The sequence below is a fragment of the Chiroxiphia lanceolata genome, chromosome 2 (genome assembly GCF_009829145.1).
Source record: "Chiroxiphia lanceolata isolate bChiLan1 chromosome 2, bChiLan1.pri, whole genome shotgun sequence".
Taxonomy (NCBI): domain Eukaryota; kingdom Metazoa; phylum Chordata; class Aves; order Passeriformes; family Pipridae; genus Chiroxiphia; species Chiroxiphia lanceolata.
Genome location: NC_045638.1, coordinates 71,691,698 through 71,713,900, shown reverse-complemented (window position 1 = coordinate 71,713,900; position 22,203 = coordinate 71,691,698). Strand labels below are relative to the sequence as shown.

The 22,203-nt window shown below is 41.3% G+C and overlaps 1 protein-coding gene across 3 annotated transcripts in view; it reads left to right on the top strand.

Moving 5' to 3' along the window:
- Positions 1 to 4,135: 4,135 nt before the first annotated feature.
- Positions 4,136 to 22,203, top strand: part of MTUS2 (microtubule associated scaffold protein 2) — a 253,012-nt gene continuing 234,944 nt past the window's right edge. Inside the window, exon 1 of one of the 3 annotated variants that reach the window (XM_032680343.1) lies at positions 4,136 to 4,179. The gene's annotated coding sequence lies outside the window, so the exon portion shown is untranslated. Of the gene's footprint in view, positions 4,180 to 4,262; positions 4,971 to 22,203 lie in introns of those variants that run through there. The other 2 variants (XM_032680342.1, XM_032680341.1) reach the window with 2 other exon arrangements.

Sequence of the window (22,203 nt, the reverse complement as noted above, 5' to 3'; positions counted from 1 at the left end):
AAGCAGATTTTTAGCTGTGAAAGTAGTCAGCAGCCAAATCCCAGTAAAGTGATAAACAGATATTTAAGGATTCTTTGCAAATAAAATAGTTCGTTCAACAGCTTTGAAAATTAAAAAATGGAACTCTAAGTTGTCTTAATCAACTGGACTACAGTTCACTTTTAATTCAACAATTGTAGATATTAAATCTGATTAATATTATGTAGCAGGGAGGCATATTGTGTTTGCTATTGGAATTTTTTTTTAACCAGAAATAGCTTTAAATAACTTAAATTTGGTTAAAAGAAGCCTATCTGTTACTGTTCTTGTTTTCTTACCCAGCATTTAAATGGTAAACATCAAACTGTAAATACTTCAACTATGTTCTCCCTTTGACAAAGAAAATGCAATAACTGTTCACCTTATTGTGAAAGTAGTTCAAAACACTCACAAAGGCAGGTATGAAATTATCAGCTGCTTGATGCAAAATAATTATTTCAATCAACTGCCAAAAAATTCCCCACCTAGCTTCTGATCACCTTTACCTTCTTTTCAAACTTACTTCTCCATTAATTTGAAAGAAGGTGACTTAAGCTGATAGGAATATTTTAAATAGGAACAGCTTGCACTCTGTAAATTTTTCAAACACACTTTTTATTTTAATGGTCCACATATACTTTGTTTAATGAGTTTGAAAAGCTTTAATTTAAACTTCAGTGGGTGCTCTAGTACTATGAAAATACTGTCATGCATCATTGATTCTTGTCTAACAAGACAACATAATCAGAAAAATGTGCAGTAATTTTTATAACAATAATGGTTGCCTTCTTTGAAAACACACATAAATGTGCCTGAAGACTGTTTCTGGGCACAAACTGTTTAAAGCTTGCCCTTGCTGTTGCTTCTGTTTGCATAAAACTTAAGTTTTCCTTTGTATCTCTGCTGTCACTTGTAAGTTTTATCTTTATGAACCTAATATTTTCCTTTTTCAGCCTTATCTCAAAAGCCATTTATTTTAGGTTCTTGAGTTTTCCTACCATGACAAACACACTATTTTTACTGATTTTCCAGAGTAGTCAAGACAAATGAAGGGGGATGAAAAAATAATAGGTTTTGTCTGAACAACCACAGTATTATGTTAAGCTACAAGTTTGTCTCTTTTAGCAAAGAGCACTGCCAGGCCCCAAGGAAAGTCTGTCTGCCTGCACTGGGGAACTGCTGGACCGGTCCCTGGCCTGAATTTGACTCCTGCCAGCTAGCTTTCTCCCAGTGGGTTCCCAGGACTGTTTTGGGAGTTAGAAGGTCAGGACACGTCTCCATTAGGCCGTCCACATCCAGTCACCCATTTCAATCCTATCTTGGATGGTGGTCTCATCCCTGGGAAGCTACTTGGGCATGTTTAATTTAATAGGATCGCTGTAGCCTACAAGGTTTCCTCAAGCAACCTGAACTGGTAGTGCTGGCAGCTGGTGGGCAAGGCAGCAGCTCTACTTTAATACCAGTATTTGATCCTAGGTCTGTATGTGCATCTTTCCTAGGTCTTCCTAGGTCAATGTAGTGGTGACATGGGATGTGAAGAGTGCTGTGGTGCCATGGCTCCTGTCTGCCCTGCCACTGCGCTACAGGCCCCTTGTCCCCTTGCTCTCAAGACTGTCCCCCACCTCGTGCTGGACACATGACAATAGTTCAATGGGTGAAGTAATGTACCACTGGAGCAGCTCTGCAGTGGTTACAAGGGAGTAAATGCCAAGGGAATTGAAACATATATCAGAACGTGACATTTTCAGGCTCAGGAGATTAACAGAATCACAGAATACCCCAAGTTGGAAGGGACCCACAAGGGTCATCGAGTCCAACCTCCAGCCCTGCACAGGACCATCCCCAAGAGTTACACCATGTCCCTGAGAGTATCATCCAAATGCTTATTGAACTCTGTCAGGCTTGGTGCTGTGACCACTTCCATGGGGAGCCTGTTCCAGTGCCCAACCACCCTCTGGGTGAAGAATAATATCCAAACTAAATCTTTTAATAATATCCAACCTAAACATCCCCAGACACAACTTCAGGCCATTCCCTTGGGTCCTGTCACTGGTTACCACAGAGAAGAGATCAGTGGCTGCCCCTCCTCTTCCTCTCATGAGGAGGTTGTAGACTGCCATGAGATCTCCTCTTCTCTAGGCTTACCCGACCAAGTGACCTCAGCCGCTCCTCGCACGGCTTCCCCTCAAGGCCCTTCACCATCTTCACTGCCCTCCTTTAGATGCTCTCTAAGACCTTAATATCTTTCTTATATTGCAGTGCCCAAAACTGCACACAATATTCAAGGTGAGGCCGCTCCAGTGCGGAGCAGAGTGGGACAATCCCCTCCCTTGACCAGCTGGCGATGCTTTGCCTGATGTCCCCCAGGACACAGTTGGCCCTCCTGGCTGCCAGGGCACTGCTGACTCATATTCAACTTGCCATCAACCAGGAGCCCCAGGTCCCTTTCCATGACACTGCTTTCCAGCATCTCCTTCCCCAGTCTGTATGAGTATCCAGGGTTGCCCCATCCCGGGTGCAGAATCCAGTGCTTCCCCTTGTTGAACTTTGTATGGTTGGTGATTGCCCAGTCCTCTAATTTGTCAAGATCTCTCTGCAGGGCCTCCCTGCCTTCGAGGGAGTCAACAGCTCCTCCTAGTTTTGTATCATCTGCAGACTTGCTTAGTATCCCTTCCAGTCCTGTGTCCAGGTAATTTATGAAAATGTTGAAGAGCACAGGGTCCAAGATGGAGTCCTGTGAAACCCCACTAGTGACAGGTCTCCAGTCTGATGTTACCTCATTCACTATTACCCTCTGTGCTTGACCCAATTACTCATGTACCTCATGATGTGTTCATCCAGCTGTGTGCTGGACATTTTGTCCAGAAGGATCCCATGAGAGACAGTATTGAAAGCTTTACTGAAATCCAAAAAGATTAAATCAACTGGCTTTCCTTGATCAACTATGAGGGTTGCCTCATGAAGCCGTGCTGGCTGTGACTGATGACTGTGTTGTCTTTCAATACCTATCAGAATAATCTTCTCTATAACTTTACCAGGAACTGAAGTGATACTGACAGGCTTGTACTTTCCAGGGTCCTTCTTCTTGCCCTTCTTGAAAACTGGGACAACGTTCACCAGCTTCCACGCAGCTGAGACCTCTCTGGATTCCCAAGACCACTCAAAAATCGAGAGAGGTTTTGTGATGATATCAGCCAGCTCTTTGAGGATTCTGGGATTAATCCCATCAAACCCCATAGTTTCGGAGTGATCCAGCGGGAGCAGTGGATCCTGCACAATTTCATTTAAAATGGGGTTAGTGTTAGTTTGTGATTTACTTTTCCTCATTTTTTTTCCCAGTGTTTTTCTAAGGACTGAGTTTTTCATTTGTGTCTCAGATCATTCTTCTCCTCCCTTTTCTCATGACATCTTTCTTCCCATGCCTGTTCCCTCCTTCTGTTGTGCTCCCACATGCCTGGCTGTCTGCCCTGCTCATGAATTCCGCTTTATCACATAATTTCACTTGTCTGTGACCAAGTCCAGGTCTTCTGTGGTCTGTCTTTTCTCAGATGCACACCATGTTATGCCCTCACCACTGTTGCTCCCCACTAGTGAAACCACAGCAGTGATGCTCATGACTCTCTTTACTTCCCTTTATGTATTTTTTGCACCTTTTTTCTCAGATTGAGTCTGCTTTCCCAGACTGTCATCTCTAGCTGAGCTCAGAGTGTCCTTCCCCATCTCAACCCTTTTCAAGCCTTGGGGTTCTTAGGGTTTTTTCATTATACTGACAACCAAAGATCTGGGTTCCTGGGGATTGATACTGCACAGAGTAGAGGAGGCACTTGCTAATCTTTTCCTGCTCAAGCAGCTTTAAAAAGCAGGATTTTTAATCCTTCTTGTTTCCTGGTACAGGTACAGTCAGGTGAGCCTATTCTCCAATTTTAGAAGAAAATTAGACTTTGTTCCCATACAGAGAGAGAGGGAAAAACAAAAGGTTATTAAATGGTGACAGCTGGGTAAAGCTCTTAGATTTAACTGTTTTGTATTTTTGCAGCTGAGTTGCATAAGTGCCAGGTGACACCTCTGTGCTTGTCTCTTTGTAGGCTGGTAAGAGCAGTAGGGAGAACTGTGTGAGGCTGCTCATGGGGGAGAGATGAGGTGGCTGCCCAGATACTTCAGGTTGGTGCATCGGCAGTGTTTTCTGAGCCATAGTTACTGGATTTTCCTGCTGGCGCAGGGGGATCTGTGAGCTGCAGCTTCCTGGCAGGATTCTGGGAACAGCACCAAAACCGCGGAGAGGCAGCAAGCAGGTTTTGTGCTCTGAGTCAGAAGCAGGCTGAGAAGATGCAGCCCTCAAAGCACGAACCCAAGATGGGGAAGGTAATCTGTGCGAGGGGGATATTTCCAGAGTGAAGTTCAGAGCTTGGGGGGACCCTCTGCTGCCAGCACTCTTGGTGAGTCTGCGGGTCAGCTGCTAGTTTTGGTGCAATCATGGGAGAAGGGAGATTGCTGCCTGTCATCACTGCTACCCCGAGCCAGCTCATCCTTCTAGCTATTTCTGTCTATGCTTATCTATAGCATCATCCCCCTTGTGCCTGTGTACCTGCCAAGCATTCAAAACAGGCACTGCTGTGGCAGCCTCCTTTCTCTCCAGCCTGGAGGATAAATTACTGGATGGCTTTTTCTTAATTGTTTCTCTGCTTCAAGAATTTACGGTGGGAAAGCTAAGCTGGAGAAATGCTTTCAGGAGTGGGTGGCCAGGCTGGCAGATCCCTGGTTGTTCTTAGCCCCTAGGGAGGTCCTAGCCAGGTTCACTCATTGCCCTGGACATTGGTGCTCCCTTTGAAAGCAATGGTTGCCTGGAGTGAGATGTGGTCTTGGGTAAAAACAGACAAAATTTGGATGCGAGAGAGAAGACCTGGATCTGACTTGCCTGCAAGGGGATCCAGAACAGAAAGCTGAGTGCTTGGGTGAGTTCACAGCAGCTGGCTTGTCCAATGCAGAACACTGTACTCTTCTTTATTGTCTGAATTACCTAGTGTAAAAATAACAGTATCAGAAATTCTAATATCTATATACTATATGCTGTCTGTATGCTATGTGTGTTGTTTTATTTAATTTGGGCTGTGAAGTAGACTGCTCTCTGTGTTTAGTACACCTGACTGTGGCTTGTGACTTTGTTCCCAGCTGGGAATTTCAGTGTTTGCATCTGGAGTTGTGCAAATACGTGCAGGTGTGCAAAACTTATATCCTGCTTTTGCATCTCTGTTGCAGCACTGGTTTGGGCCAGTAAATTTCACTTGGATTGGAAAACTGGCATTACAGCATGTCTTCTGCCACTTCAGTGTATGACTGTAGAGGCACTGGAGCACAGATAATATGTGTATTTGTAACATACTGCTTCTGATCCTCAAAATAAAAGGCGTAGACATAATGGGATACAGTTTTAAAGCAAAAGTGGCTTTATTGGGGAGGTATGAAAAGAGATTAAATAATCAGAATGTTTTACTTTCAAATAATCAGGTTTTAAATACTGAATTTCAGTGTGAGGCTGTCAGGGCTCCACTTTTCTTCTGTCCTTCCACTGACTGCAACTGTTATCGTAACATTTGAAATACAACATGTTTCAGACATCCTATATCTATATTTCTTTGTCAAATCTGTAATTAAATGTGAACTCTTATGGCAGTATGTACAGCAGAAGTTGCTCTGATGAGTAAGAACCACTGAAGTATGTGGAGGATCTAAATATATAGATTGATATGTTTCTTATGCTGTTTGTAAAATACCTCTGTGCTATACGGAACCCCCGATTTACAAAATGTAACTTCAAAAAAAAGTTTTTAGCACTTCCACAATAGCATAAAGATATTTGTAAGTGATTAAAAGTGATTGAGTGTTTGAGCTGAGATTGCTTTGCCCTGCTACCTGTGATCTGGATGATATTTCTGGATAGAGGTGTTTGGCCAGTTTTGGGTTAGTTTCTTGCTGGAATATGAAGTTCAACTTGGCAGGTCCAAGGACGAATGTGTTTTACCCTGATTTTTGAAAATTATCCAGCTCTACTTGTGTGAATCAGGCAGGTTTCAATATATATGTATATTAAGGGGTTTTAAAATCCGTAAGTAACAAAGTTCTATTTTTTTCTCAATCTATAAGTACAAGCAACTAGTACCCAGCCCTTGTCATAAGTTGGTGAGAAAGTCCTTTAAAAGTGAGATTGCTGTCACTGCACTGCTGCATGTTTTCAGGAATGACAGCACAAGAGGTGGGAGTAATTTTGTCTTATTTTCACCATCTAAAGTTAAACTGGTCGATCAGGCTCACACCACTTCAAAGGGAGAGGTGCACAGTTCATTACACTCTGGAGCAGCTTTGTCCTCTTTGAGTACATGGTGTCTAAGCAGCTAAATAACTTAATTCTGTTCAGTCCCAGGTCTGTGTCTCCCAGATTTGATAGACTGAGTTCTTTGCTTCAAACATTTGTCTTTTGGAGACAACTAATTATTTCTGCCTGAGAAAGAGCCCATTTTAGTTTTGAGGACAGCTTACTGAGGGGGTTGACACAGGAGGAGTGAAGGCTGACGCTGCACCATGTCCAGTTCCCCACATCATAAATGTCCTCCAGTGCTGTCCCAGTAGCAGGGTTACCAAAACCACCCTCATGCCCATGCCTTGCTCCAAGACATGCAATACACCAAGCAGTTAAATGCTGCTCTGGTGTGCTGCAACACAGACCTCGCTTTGTATCAGATAATTTTGAATGAAGAAAATAATCACTTGCCGCAAGGCACATTGACGTGTGGGCAGCGGGCTTAGTGTATGGATGTGACTAGGAGGGTGTAGGGGTGACTGTGTGTGGGTGCTTTGGGAATGAGAGACCTGTCCATGGTGTGTCTTCGGCAGGATAGACACTGTCCTGCTGTCCTGTTGGCCAGGGAAGCGCTTACCTGCTGAACTGGGCTAGATGCATTTCAGGCAGTTGACAGATGGAGCAGATCTCACCTGACGTGACTTACACAAGGTCACTCAGCAGGTGGGTACCAAAGCTGGATACAAAAGCCAGGCCCATGTGCTACTCCTTAGGACACCTCACCCCCCCAGCAACCAAACAACCCCTCCCACACAGATTTGTGAAATATCTGGGTTAAACACTGCTGTCCTCACACCCCACATGAAGTGGGTCTGGATGGGCAGTGCTCAGTAAAGTGGCTGTGTGAGGATGTGAAATCATCCATGTCTGCAGGATGAGAGGAAAAAAATACAGGAAAAATGGTTCTTTTCCTACATTTTGCAAAACATCATAGCTAAGATCCTATTGTGCAGCCAGGGCAGCAGGTGCTCGGCACTGTCAGAGTGGTCATGGTGGCCTTAACCGATCCTTTACAAGCCACTAAACCACACAACATTTGTGAACACTGCTGCAGTCTGCTTCTTTGCATTCTAGTTCCTATGGAAACATGCTGTAAGAAGGTCTAAAATAAGTACAGTGCTTTGAAACTATTATTATTTTGATCTTTCCTCCAAAAAATCTCCTTTATTACCTTTCTGGATGAATTTTTATTACATTAAAAAGGTTGTTGTCATTATCTGGCAATAGTGTGCTACCCAGCTTACCAGCAGGTGTCTGCATCCTGGGATCTGATGGATCCCAGGTTCTGCTATTGAGATTAGTGCTCCCTTCTCCCATTCTCCCTACTCAGTGGGGTGGCAGGGTGGTGGTGCAAGTGTTGAACATACATATATGTATATATGTGTGTATCTATACACACTGAAGGAGGCTTCGCTCCAGCTCCCTTTTTTCACCATGTATTGAATAAGACAGCATTGTTTGACACAACAAGATTATTTCCAGCTCTTTTAGGATCCATGGCATAGTATGGTATGGGAGGGAGTGCTGGAGGTCACCTAATCCAGCTGCCCGTTGGAACAGATCCCTCTACATTGTTGGTGCAGGAGATGGTTGTGAGCCAGGTGGAGACATCCTGCAGGTGCCCTCTTCCCTGTGGGAGGGTCAGTGCTGGAGCAGGTTATGGGCTGTTTGGGACAGCTCTTGCAAAGGAAACTTCTTGTTCTCCCCAGAAGGATGCTCATGCTGGTAGCTGAAAACAGGACTATGCATTTAAAGTGCTTTCCTCCCAGTGCTCCTGTGGTTTCCTTGTAAAGCTTTCAGCTCCCTTACAGCAGCAGTCTCCCTGACCTTAGTAGTGTCTGAGATTTTCAAACAGCCCTGTCGCACTTTCAAAAACTACTTTTGGTGAGAGAGCTTTAGGAGAGCTAGGGCTAATTATATAAAGGGCTAAAAAGCCTTATTTGAAGATAGATGCTAATTTTTGCTCATTTTCATAGTTCTGGCCTCTTGCAATACTGTGCCTCACTGCTAGATACCAGTAGAAGAGCTAGAGATGCATGTTTGGCATTCAAGGGGGAAGCAGGCATTTAAATTCAGAAAAGCTATTCACAGGAATTTTTTGCCAGTGCCAAAACCCTTTGACACCCTTATATGCTGAGGGATACATATATCCCTCAGTGTCTGGATTCCCAGAGCATCATCTGGTCTGGGGATCTACGCAGGTGGTGTTTCTGTACAGCTCTGCTTGACCTCAAGAGTGAAGGTAACAAAAAAAGCCAGTTTGAAATAAAAGGGAGTTGACACTGGAGCAGTATTTTTTATAGCTACACATCCTAGGCAAAATAAATTACAGAGTTATGATGATACGGATTTAGCTCACATTCTGCTTTAACATTAAACTAAGTCTTAGCCATTTGAGAAGTGTAGGCATCTGTTTGAATCCCATTCTAAATCATCGGGCCAAATTCTGCTCACAGGGTTAAATCTGCAGAGCCAGTGGGCAGCTGCTGTGTAATTATGCATCCTGCTTTATGGTGTTGAATGCTTACTCTTTGCATGATGTTTTATGCATTTATGGCATATGTAGTAGCAACACCAAATCTGTTTTATTTTGGTGCAACACTGAAGGCCAGTAGAAGAAACATGAGTCTGATCTTAATGGACAGAATAAAACTTTATAGACTGTTTTCAGGGTTGCTATCATTGTAGAGTTAAACCATTCATTAACCAAGCAGACAAATTGAAGTGAAAATGCTGGTCCAAAAAAAAAAAATGTAAAAAGCATTTGCATTTCATATCTGCAAAGATCTCCCCTTACTTGAATGACAAGCATTGGGTCCAGCACTGAAGCAAATACCAAGAGAGAAGAGAATCATGAACTATGGGACAGCAGTGAGAAGAAAAGTAATTTCTCAGTAAAGAGAAATTGTTCTGGTTTAATGTGGATAGGCAAGGCTGAGATTTTTTTTGTGAGGGCTCTATTTGAATTGCTTTGGAGCTGAGCCACTGTAGATGTAACCTTTCTAACCCAATTGATAAGTTCGTGTGTATGCACAGTATATAGGTCATTCACATTTACTCTGAGTAGCCCAGAAAAGAATGCAGTAAGACTTCAAAATATGTTGCATTTCAGCCCTTTCATTGTAGCATATTTCTCTCTCCTACTTTTCCTCATTCATCTATACTTTCTATGCTGGAAGAAAAATCCAACAAAATATCACTTAATGTGCATGAATAGCTGATAAATGAAATGCTAAATGAACAGCTACACTGGTGAGAGAGTAAGAGACAGCTGGAGGTGCCCTGCAAGTATGAGGGACAGGATCTATGAAATAGGGAATTATCTACACATTTACTAAATCATTGCAAATTTGTTTAGCAGTCATAAGAATTTTGGAATTATCTTCCATTTGAGAAGGGCAATATTGCAATGATTTAAAAGAATTGTTCTGACATATTCCATTAGATAATATAAATCCAGACCATAGTAAAGTAATTGTTAAACTCTCTTAAGAGAAAAATCATAAGTTATCTTGAGGGTATGAACTTATGAGGAATGAACATGTGGTTCAAAAAAGGAGAATAACAGAATCTAAAAGTGATTTTTTTAAAGGTGGCATTATTAATTTTGACCTTGTATAGATACAGTTTATAGAAACATAAAATGGTTTGTGCTGGAAGGAACCTTAAAGATCATCTGCTTCCCATCCCTCCTGCCATGGGTAGGAACACCTTCTACCATAGTGTCCTAGTCTTGCCTCCCACACCAAACAAATTTTCTTGGGCCCAAGTGATATCAGACATACCAAATGTGGCATAAATGGTAATGACAGATGGTCATACTTTAAATTGGGATGTAGTGTCCATTGGGTTCCCACAGGAGTTCATATTCAGTCTGGTTTGTGAATACAAAAATCAATTGAATTTGAAGGTAGTACTGGACTGGGAGGCATTGCAAACTCTACTGAGAACACAGAGAATTTTATAGCTGGTAAACTAGAAGCACTCGATTTTCTATCTGCAAGGCTCAAATAAGACAATTGTAAATGCACAGATCTGTGGAAATGATCTGAAAATACATAAACAGCGGTGCTAAGAAGAAGAGGTTCAAGTTGTCAGCCTGTAATCAGTGTCTCAATACTGGATAAGGATTACCTCCTTGACTGTGCTAGACAGAGCATGACACTAGCAAACAGCACTGTTTATTCAAGAACCTCAGGAAAGGAGCAACTAAAACCTTGCTTTTCTCCTGGCACAAGTGCTCCCGGAACCCTGCTGGCACTGAAGTCTCATTGAAGGGCAGTGTCTGGCCTGTCACCACAGTGAGCTGCCATGCGTGCCTCCACCTGCAGCAACGTGCTTTGTTCGGTATCTAACACCCATCCCAGTGTTCAGTCCTAGCTCCTGCTGGAGCTCAACAAAGATAGAAATGGAATTAAGCACAAGACAAGAGGGTGGGCAGGCACAGTATGTGCAGGCAGAAGGGTGCCACCATGGAGTCCTGTTACATGGGGAGGAAACAGCAGAAAAGGAGAGGGGAACAGCCCCTTCACAGAGCCACCCTCACTGAAACACAGATACCTTAGGCCACATTAGTTAAACTGGGTAAGCAGAGCGACAGCAATCAATACAGGTTTTGATGTCAGAATTAATTTTTACCAATCGATACACTTTGCCTAATCAAATATCTATATGCCTTCATGGATTAAAACTTCTGTATTGAATTTATCTGCCACTGATTGGGATCAGAGTAAGGATGGGTTAAAATAATTTCCAGTTTAACTTTGATTCTGTGTTTTCTCAGTTAAAATACGATATATGTTTTCACAGAATCATAGAATATATTGAGTTGGAAGGGACCCATCAGGATAATTGAGTCCAACTCCTGGCCCTGCACAGGACACCCCAAGAATCACATCATATATGTTTTGTTGTCTTAGAAAATGCTTTTGCACATACCTAATGTGTGTCTTTCTGTGAATCCTTTCCCAGCCACAAAGAGCATGGGTTTTCATAGATGTCTTGGAGAATTACATTTTAGTGCATCATTGTGTTCAAAATTCCAGATTTCTTAAAGTGAACATACAGCCTACTCTCAACTCAACCACCCAAGATACTTAGGGGTTTTTTTATAGTAGAAGGGCAGACTACTTAAAATGAGGAGCTTCTAGTAAACAGAGCACTAAACTGAGCATCAGGAGACCATCAGTGCTTCCCTCGTTGTTATTTATCTGTCCGGTGACCTGTGACGAAGCTTTTTGCTGCTCTCTTTCTTCCACACGACTTTGGATTTTCCCCACACTTCTTTTTATCTCATCCTGCTATAAACTCTAAGTTGGTGTCCATTTCTTGCTGTATGTTTGTATGAAGCCTACAGCACTTGACTGTCTGCCTGTGAGCAACTGAAAATGAGGGCGTATTTGGGGATGGCAAAAAAAGTAGAAGATGCATGTTTCAAGGGGTAAGTTTAAACGCAGTAAGTAGTTAAGAGGAGAAAATAATATTTTTTTCAGTTGGGCCTAAAATGCCTGGCCTGTTTCTAGAAGGAAACTTAGATTTCTAGTAGCAGGAGTACATTGGACATAGTCCACCAGAATTCAGCTGGAAAGGAATACAGTTGTTAAGAAACACTTGTTGTGCTGAGCTGTGGTTCTTCTTGTTAATATAATACATAATTTGCCATCCATCCCTCAGAAGGAGTGGTTTTCTAATATGCATAGTTAGTGTGTGTTGCTTCAGATGTCCTTGGGAAGAAAATGTAGTTTTGGACCCTCACTGTCTGGGCTTTGTCCCCTGCATCAGATCCATGTCTCCAAGATGAGACTGGGACACTTCTTCTGAAAGTGTCCCCCATTCTGCTTCTCTGCTGGGTGGCTGAAAGTAATTGCAGTGAAAAGAGATTTTTGAGGACTTTAAGAAGGAAACAGGGACAGCTCTGCATCAAGACTGGAGAGGCTGTGAGGAGCCACAGTGACAGTTTTTACCTTCTTTTGTTTCTCTCTGCTTCTACAAAGGGCATATCAGGATTTTTTTGGATTGTGCTAGTTTTTTTTCAGAACCCCTTGGATACTTTTGTAAGCATTACTATTGCATTCTTGCACATGGAAAAAAACTGTGGTAGAAGCCAGTTGAAAAGAGTATCTTTCTTCAATCAGATCTCAGTGATTTCCTCAAATCCAGTTGATAAAGCTAAACCTGAGCTACATTTCGATCTCTAAAGCATCTATCCCTCCTTCAGAGCAAATATTTCAAAGAGTTAAAAAATCTAAAAGTTATTTCCTCTGGCCTGTTTGCTTCCCCAGGGTATTTCATTATAGGACAGGTTGAATGAAGGGGGGAGATTAGCAGGTTTTTGTAGTTTTGACTGCATGCAGGTTAGGATCAAACTGTTATAACATTTTTCGTGAGACCTGCAAATTGCTTTTTTAAAGTAAATTTAATCCCTTTGAGCATATTGTGCACTTCATAGCTCTTAAATGATGCTTAGACTACAACTTCTGTCACTGTTTATGAAAAATAGCTTGTCTTAATTTGTAAAATCATGAGAATCTTTTAAGCTAACTGGCTCTCATTGCAGTCAATTGGATATTGCTTTGTATTCCAGCTGGAAGAGGATCAGGTTTCTTGCCAGTGAGAAATGTACCTTTAAATTGTCCTGCATCCTACTTTATGAATTGATGTACTCTGCACTAGGCTGCGACATTTTCGTTTTCTAAGCTGTGTATTAATTCTGACACTGAATAATTAAAGAGGAAAAAGAAGCATAAGGAAAACATATAATTGAAGACCATCACAGAACCTGCCTATACAAGAAAGGATGCAGACCATAGGGTGGATTGCAAACATAAACAAAGAGCTACATAAAAACCAAGATAATCCAGAAGCTGTATCCCCAATTATGCATGTATAGTTTTTTTTGAGTGAGTACTGCAATACCCTCATCAAATGTTTGTTTGGTACTTTTACTACAGAACTTGGAGTTACAGACTGATACAGCAAAACAGCACTGTTAACCTGCTTTCCACTATGAGATGGGCAAATATGGTACAGTGTGTTCTCTTAAAATGATTTGTTAAAAAGTCATGTGCACAGGTAAAGCAGTGGTGTCCTACCATATCTCCATAGGGAAATTAAAGAATAACAAAGGAAAAAGAAAAAAAGGCAGTGTATTTCAAGCGGCTGTGAGGAAGCAAACTGAAATTTTGATTTTTATTTATCTTCTTCTTCTGGGTTTCCAGAGAAAAGGGAATTCAAAAACTTTGATAGAGGAACAGATCAGATAAATCTGTGCAGTTTTTAATCTGATTTGTACTGAAATGACATTACAGACAGTGCTGTGGCAAAAAAACATGGGATAAAATTAAGACTACACAGCCCTCAGGAAGTATTAAGGTTTAATGGCAAGACTGAAACCTTCCTGACTCTGAGCTTTACAGCATGGCATTTGGATGCTGTTGTAAATGTGCTTCAAAATGAGTCTCTGCTTGGTTATGCAAATTGTTCTTGTATCAAGGAACCACTATGTGCTAAAAAATTAAAACTGGGAGGAAAAATAACCACTTTGGGATAACATGCAATAAATCCACTAATGCTGCTAGCTCTGGTGAGGTAACATTTTGTCCCTCTATGGGTGGAACATTTCTCTATTGAATCATTACAGTTTTGCTTAGAAACATTCTATTGCTTGAACTGCCATGGGAAGAACAATAATGTCAAGTAGATATCAGGTTTTCCCAAAAGGAGCATCCTGCTGGGAAATGGGCTGCACTGGTGTGATGGTCTAAAAAGCTCAGCTGCGGCTGTAATTGCTATTCCCTTCTGATTCCTTTGCTGAATGCACAAAACTGCTTCTAACAAACAGATCTGAGAACAAAATCCTTGGCTTGTCACCATGTAATACTAAGCATGCTAAGCTGGGATTTCTGACTAGTTTGCCTTCACTGTCTCTTGCAATCACTATTTGATACTGAATCTCTCATCTCCTGTTATGGTGCCAAAGCGTGACACTGAGAACAAATGCTTCTATTTCAATCGGTGATGTTTAATTTTTCATGATGAGTGCAGTTTAGTGCCTCCCCAGGTAGAAGGCTCCAGTGCTAATTACCAGGGAAACGTGTTCTGTCTGCACAGGACACATATGCACTCTGCATTTTGGTTCTGTTAAACAGCTGAGCTGAGTGGGATCAGTGCTGGCTGCTACTGGCTGCACTCACAGCCTCTTACTGCTATTGCTGCTTGAAGTAAACCCTACTCGGTTGTCATTTGTAGTTTACACAGCTGCAAAAAAAAGTCTATTTTATGAGGACACTGTTGAAGGAGGTGTGTAGTCCTGCTTAGAAACTGGTAAGCATCATATCCCAGAGAGGAGTGCTGTGTTTGTGTGGTGTGAACAAAGGGCAGGCTGGGTTTGATTCTTGTGTGTATTTTTTACTGATGAGGAGTTCAGTGCTAAGAATTTTTGGCAATTGGCTGTAGACAGCAGAAAACATCTCAGACCTTCTATGATGTATTTAAATTTTTGTGTTTGTGTGTTTTTTGTTGTTCTTGTTGGGTTTTTGTTTTGTTCTGGGGATTTTTTTGGTATATTGTTTCAAATTATTGCTATCTAAGATTTATTTTCTATGACCGTGTTGGATTGAAAAGAATGGTAAGGTTTATGTTACTTCTTTTGATGAGCTTATATCAAGACAGTTGGATAGCACAGCAGTTATTATATTCCATTTAAAACCTGTTTTATGGAGTGTTCTGGGGATTGCTTATTGGGGGTAGTTTTGAATGTATACTTACTACTTGCATAATTTCCTGAGTTTTTGTTTAACCTCACCATTCATTTTTTAGTAATAAGTAATGCAGGATTCTGCTCTTCAATTTGATCCTGTATTGTTTGCCAGGAGGATTTTCAGCAGCAGTTTACTGTACACAGAGTAGAGCATTAATAAAGAAATGTAAATGGAGGAGTTAGAACTATCCAATCATGGGGTTTTTGTGTCTGTTTGTGCTGAAGAAAGGTGGATAAAATATATTAACACAGCAAAACTTCTCTGATGATAAAGCAGAAGAAAAAGTTGCATGTTATGCAGACTGTACCCTTTGCTACCATTGAAAGAAGAGGCTGCCACAGTGCTCGGACCAGCCCAGGCTGCTCCAGTGCTTTCCTCTGTAGGGAATTCCTGTTTCAGGGTAGGAGAGTCAGCAAATGGAAGCAGCACTGGCAAAAACTGGCTGCAGAGTTTGCTTTCCAGGGTGTGCAGCTGGTTGTTCTTATTTCCAGCCAGGGCAGGATTAGGTCCTGTGCCTGTGGAGAGTCCTAGTGGTCTTGGTGGCCTTGAGGCATGGGGTCTAGGTTTGACTTTTTGGTGGGCTCTTGACAAGTCTCACTGCACAAGGAAGCAAGGAGGAACAAGGAGGTCTTTGGCAGTGACCTGGGTGGGATGGATGAACTCCACAATGATTCTTTCAGGGGGTGCTGCATGCATGGCTCCTTTCCTCTGTGTGCTTTGTGGTACACTGACTGCAGAGCAGATCCTATGAAAAGATTAAGGTCCACATGCATTTCCATAGAGGGTCTAAGGTTTTTAGAGCTGCTATAATGAAGCTTAAGAGATTCTTAGTTTGAAAAACAGAAGTTTAACCTCAGGGTTTGAATCAAGGGATGGGATTGCTCACACCAGAGATCCCTAAAACCACAGCAAATCCTAAAGCTCTGCCCTGAGCATGGTTAGGATCTGAACAAAATTAGCAAATCAAGCCCTTAGGACCTAAGTGAGGCCTTAAAAGACTTACAGAGCTGCCAGGCTTATGTGTCTTTACTGTGGGAGACAGATATGTACATGAACAGTTTCTCAATGCTCAAGAGGACAAGATTATGAGCAGTCAAGAAAATGTTTAGCAGAAGCCCAAGTGTTGCGTGGTGGGCTGTTGCCCACTCCTTCATTGATCTGGACTTCTTGGATCACAGTCCTCTTGAACACTTGTGCTAATTCCCCTTAGACAGCATTTGGGTATCTGTACCTGCTATTCCAGGTCTTACCATGTGTTTCTAAACCAAGTGAACTGCTCTAAAAATGTCTCTTCTTTCTCCACAGAATTACAGGGAGCCTGTTAGTGTCCTGAAATATTTCAGATTCTTTTGCCAGAGTGGAAAACTTGAACTTTTTTTCTAAAACAAACCACAAAGTTTTTATTAAAGATAATTGGGGTGGCTTGCTATTTGACTTTCTGAAGCATTACTGATGAATTATTTTAGTATGAAGTTGGGGATCGTGACTGGGTAATGTCAAGTCAAGGTGCCATGTGTATATTTGAACAGAATGACACAAATTCTAACAAAAGGGAAACCTGGCTCTAGGTGTAGTGAGATTTTAGCATTTGCTTTCAGATTTTGGATAGATGCTGGTTGAGCTAAAGAAACAGTCCAAAATTTTCTGATCGTCACAAATTTCCACCCAATCCTCTTTCTTAAAATAAGTAAATGAGAAAAGCCAGCCAAGAGTTTACTTGTGTCCGTGAATGGCTACAGCCCTTCACCTTTTTCCACCAGGGCAGTGGTAACTTGAGCAGATCTTGTGGTTTTTCTGCAAGTCCTGCAAAGTTTGATGTGGTCCCTTCTGCAACCACATATAGGTACCAAGATCACAACTTTCACTGACAACAGAAACCAAAAGTCTAGTCCTCATGGTGAAGAAATCAAAAATATGATTAACGTATACCCAAAGAGAGAGCAATTAAAGAACCCAACCCTGAGCCAAAGTGTGGGATTAAAAATTAGTAAATTATAATTTTTAAGCTAGGCTGTGATATTAGCAATTTTTATTAGGATGGTGACATACTGAAACAAGAGGGTTGCAGAGCTCTGGGGAGCTTTTCTCTGCAGACATGGCAGATAGAAATCTATTTCTTTTAAGTGAACGCTTTCATTTTTATTCAGTCTCGTGTCTCCTGGAGCAAAGTCCTTTAAGAAAAACACTAACATATTATTCAGCAATCGTTGTTGCTCATTGAGGATCCTTTCATTCCCCCACCCCCCCGCCAAATTAGTCTTGCCCATCTCCTTTGTGTTCAGTCAGAATTACTGAGCTGCACTTGTTACAAGAAGTCAGCTGAGTCCTCAGCTCCTACTTCAGGTAAGCAGAGTGCTGAGTCCTTATTTTGGGCTATACCTACCTTTGCCCTGGGATAAGGGCAACAAAAGTAGTTTGATGTCTGTGTTAGAGCCCTTCTTCTTAGTTCACAGAATCATAGAATTAGCCGGGTTGGAAAGGACCTCCGAGATCATCAAGTCCAACCCTTGATCCACTACCACCGTGATTACTAGATCATGACATTAAGTGCCACATCCAGTCTCAATGTGTTTTATACTCCAACTGCAGGGTGGAACAGTTGTTTTCAAATGAGCATGTCTTGAGTTTTTTGCTGCAGTCAGCTGCAAACATTTCATTCAGAAAATGACTGTCCTCACTGAGTTGTGTAAGGTGTGTAGTTCCAGCCAGAACCAGGAACTGAAACTCTTTAGTTTGTAGGAGTATGTTTTATTATTGAGACGTAAGGTGCACACCATATACTTCAGCAGAGCTAAGCAGCCTGTGTGCTGGGGAAACACTTCCAGCACTAAACCTGAGCTGAATAAATTCCTGTTTCCTGTAGCTGGGGAATATCTGTATGTCACTGATGAATTCTGCCAGCTCACGTGTTGAAGTTCTTGCATTTAATATTGAGATTTAATTTTCGGAGGGATTTACTAAGTCACTGCTATTATAGGTGGGGAAAGACATAAGTAAACAGAGACTAATTGATTCAGAGAACTCAGCTCCTTGCTTGGAAGAAGAGTGTCTGGATGGGATCCTATAATGGATGTCTGAGTGTCAGGGTAAAATATTGATGATCATTTCTATGGTTCAGGTCACTGGAGTAAATGAAATTCTATCTTAGAGAAGAAAATGGATTTGCATTAATTCCTGTTTGGGATGCACAACTAATAAGAGAACTATTTATCAGGAAATATAACATTGTGTCTCTGTTATTTATTGTAACGTTTTGTGTATTCAGTTTCTACAGTATTTTACTTGGGATCTTTTAGAGAACTAGAAAATTGCTTTCATAAATGCACAAGAATAAGCAAACAATGAAGAAAAGCCACCCCTCATCTAATCTCATCTAGTACCTAATTTAAAGTGGCAAAATACCAGGAATTCAGAATTAGTAACGCTTCAGAACTAATACTGACTTGTTAGAGATTCGTGATGTTAGAGCATCCTAATGTATTACATAGACATGAACTGGAATTTCAGAGTCTACTTGTAAGTAATTCCAACTTGTCTATCTATATATCTTTGGTTTTGAGATAGGAAAAGCAAAAAAGTGAGGCTCTTTTGATATGAATGCATAGAAAAATAGTTAAGTTTATTTCCTTTTAAAAGCATTTAACATTTCATGCCTCCTGCCCGCCCAGCTGCGACTCTTTAAAAGTAAATGTTTTCAAGAACTGACCAAAATATTTTTGGCATAGGGTTTGGGGTTTTTTTTTCATCTTTTTTTTCTCAGAAAATGCTGATGGGCCAAACTCAGAACTGTTAAGTTTGGATGAATTTTTCATTTTATGGAACATTCAAAAACATTTTAAAACTGGAGCAGGATGGCCCTGCATGTTCAAAATAAAAAAAATGGTTATATTTATAATTTATAAATTTATTTTTATAAAATAAGGTAATTATTATACAAAAAATAAAAATAAAAGGCAAAATCAAGCAATATTTTGGTACTATTAAAAATATATTATTCTCCCAGAACACTGCAGGTAAAATCTTTTTCTCTGAACATTTTAGAATCAATGTCATTTGCTGCTTAACCTATGTGGAAAATAAAAGGTCTTGGTCCCCAGAATTAGAAATAACAAAGACTCAGTCCACTGGGACTCCAGTTTTGCCATTGATTTTTAAGTGGGCAACAGACTTGGACCACTGTGAGGGGTGGCCTCATGAAGCTTGTGACAATTATAATAAGTATGAGATAATGATAGATGAATATGGAAACATACAGACGGCAGCTGGTGGTCCATGAAAGATGCAGGGAGACACATACAATTTGTTGTATTGGTTAAGACAGGTTTATTGTCCATTGTCCACTGTGTGGAGTGTATTGTGAGTGTCTGGTTTCTGTGCATTCCTTCCCTGAATAATACTTGGACTTGCTCTGCTAGCAATAGCTTATTATTTTAGTATGTATCTCATTTGCTATGCATTTCTGTCATTCAGTTTTAGGCCATACTGCATTTCCTCCACTGAAAAATGAACCTTTCTTCCCAGCCTTTCTTCTCCCCTTCTTGAAATGAAACAGCCATTAGTGTTTTTCAAGAGTACCTGAGTACCGCATATGTTGGTTTTCCATGGGTTTGAAATGGATTGCCGTGGGTTTGCTCATTAGTGTGATGAGCATGAGAAGATGCTGTCCTGGGACATGTGCTGTGTGTCCTGGCAGTACAGGGATAGCACAGGTTGGAAAACTTGACATGGGATCCTTTTTAATGAAAGTTATTGTGTGGATAATATTGGATACCAAAACCTATCCTCTTTGCCAGCTGGTCCAGGTTGGTACCCCCTGATACCAGAGCTCCTCAGCATCACTCCTGCCAGCCTACTTTTAAATGTGAGGGATATTTTGGGGCCATTGGTTTTCACTTTGTACTTAAGTGTTTGCTTGAGAACCTCAGCGGCCATTTTGCCACCAGCGGCTCATTTCAGACACAGGACCTGGTATTGATTAGAATTGATTAACATTTTTATAGTTCTTCTTAGTATAGAGCTGCGTGCCTTGCACCCACTTAACAGCTGGTAATTTACATCCTAGAAGGGTAAAATGTCTCATCTTGAGTAATCAAAGGACTGACAGTGGCTGTTCTGCTAATGTGCTATGGTGGTAATGTGCTAAGGGTCCTGAAGGTGGAGGTCTGTGCAAAGTGCAGAGTCCAGTGCCCCTGCCCTGAAGGTCTCAGGAGACCTTGCAAGGCAGAGAGGAGGAATGGAGGCACATTTATTTCTTCTTTTATTTGTATTTCTGATCTCTGCATAGAAAATAAACACTTTGAGGAAGGAAAGTAGAAAATGTGAGGTGCATACATTGAAATCCTTCAAGCTTTACTTGTACTTGCCTTTGTTTCATCGTGCGTATTCAAGATCACTTGAAAGATTTTTAGTTTTCTTGCACTCAATTTCTTTATCCAAAAAATATTGGAAATGTCCTGTCTTTTCTCCCCTCTTTGGAATCCTTCAGGGGACTTAGATGTGACTAGCTAGTGGTTTTTATTTCCCTTAATCGAAAGCTTGGAAAGTTTTGATCCTTAATAAGCATATCTTTTCTTCCAGCTATTTATATGGTATCCATACAAAATAGATGTTAACATTGCTGAAAAACAGTTTTAACCTACTGATGAAAATAATTTCTTTCCCTCAAGCAGAGGTCACTTATGGTTGCTCTCATTCTCCTTGTTCCCCACTCATCAAGAGGGTCTTTCAAATAAATACTGCAGACGAGGACTGAATTTAAAGAAAATGTGGCAGCCCGCTCATTCAGCTCTCTCTGTACGTTATAAAGAAGCAAAGAAACCTACAGACTAGATTTAATCAAGTACTCCATGTGCCTTGGTTTGCCCAGGCATGTCCTCTACTACTTTGTTATTCAGAGCACCTCGAATGCTCACAGCTGGTCTTACATGGCCTTAGTTTCTAGAAAGCGACTGCCACCCCAGGTCTCAAGAGTGGCTGCACATGTGATGTGGGCACAGGTGCCTGTACATCCATCCTGGTTTTCTGAGTGGCTGCTACCATTCCATAACAGTTCAGATTCTGTATCACCGTTAGTCAAAACTGATCAAATGCCCATTCTCCCTGCTCCAACTCTGCTGCCTCCAGGGGCTGTGAGCCCAGGTCACAAAGGGCATGCTTCCATCTCCATCTCAGATGTTTCTCTTCCCTTTCCAAGGCAGCTGCTCCATCTCAGAGGAGCAGCTATTGCAGGCTCCTCAGCCAGGCTCATAGCTGCCCTCTTATTTATCAGTCTCCCAGCTACTTGAGCTAGTAAGTATCCCACCACTGATTGCTGTTTCTGAACCACCACACTGTGTTCCTTAATAAGAATATTTTTAAAGTACTTTGCACTTAGGTGACATGTAAGTTTATCTAGTATTATTTGTTGGGTTTGGATGAATTATGGCATGTTATATTTAACTCTTCTTCATATAGGGTGTTGCAATATCATTACCAAAATTCACAAATGCTACCTGCTGTTTGACTGGGCAGTAATGGAAGTGATGTAGTGAGTCTGAACTTGATGGCAACCAGGAAATCATGAAATGATGCTCATATTAAAGGACCTGCAAATTTATCTGGGAAGCGTCTTTCCAGGGGAATGAGCTAGCTGCACATTCAGTGAAATTGGCCTTGGGTTTGGGGATATGTAGAGGTCGTAGTAAGATTCAAATGCATTTATATTGGTAATTCAGAATGCAATTATTTCCAATATCACATATTCCACTTAGTACTGCCTTTGGAAGTAAATAGAGGGAAAAATTAGCCTAGGGGCATGCCCAAATTTCCTTAGAGAATCACACTACTCATTTTGCACAGATGTCTGTGTGTTTTGTATGTGTGCATGTGTAATCCAGTACTTGCAGAGCCAGTCAGCCAGCTATTATTCTCTGGAAAAGGCAGAAGCTAAAATCTGCTGTGGATCTGTGCTGGTTCTTTTTTGACTGAGTGACTACTATCTAGGTTAATATATTTTACATTCCCTTTTATTATAACTATGTCTATTATAAAGGATATAGGAGGCAACAACAATAGGTAAGATTGCAAAATAGT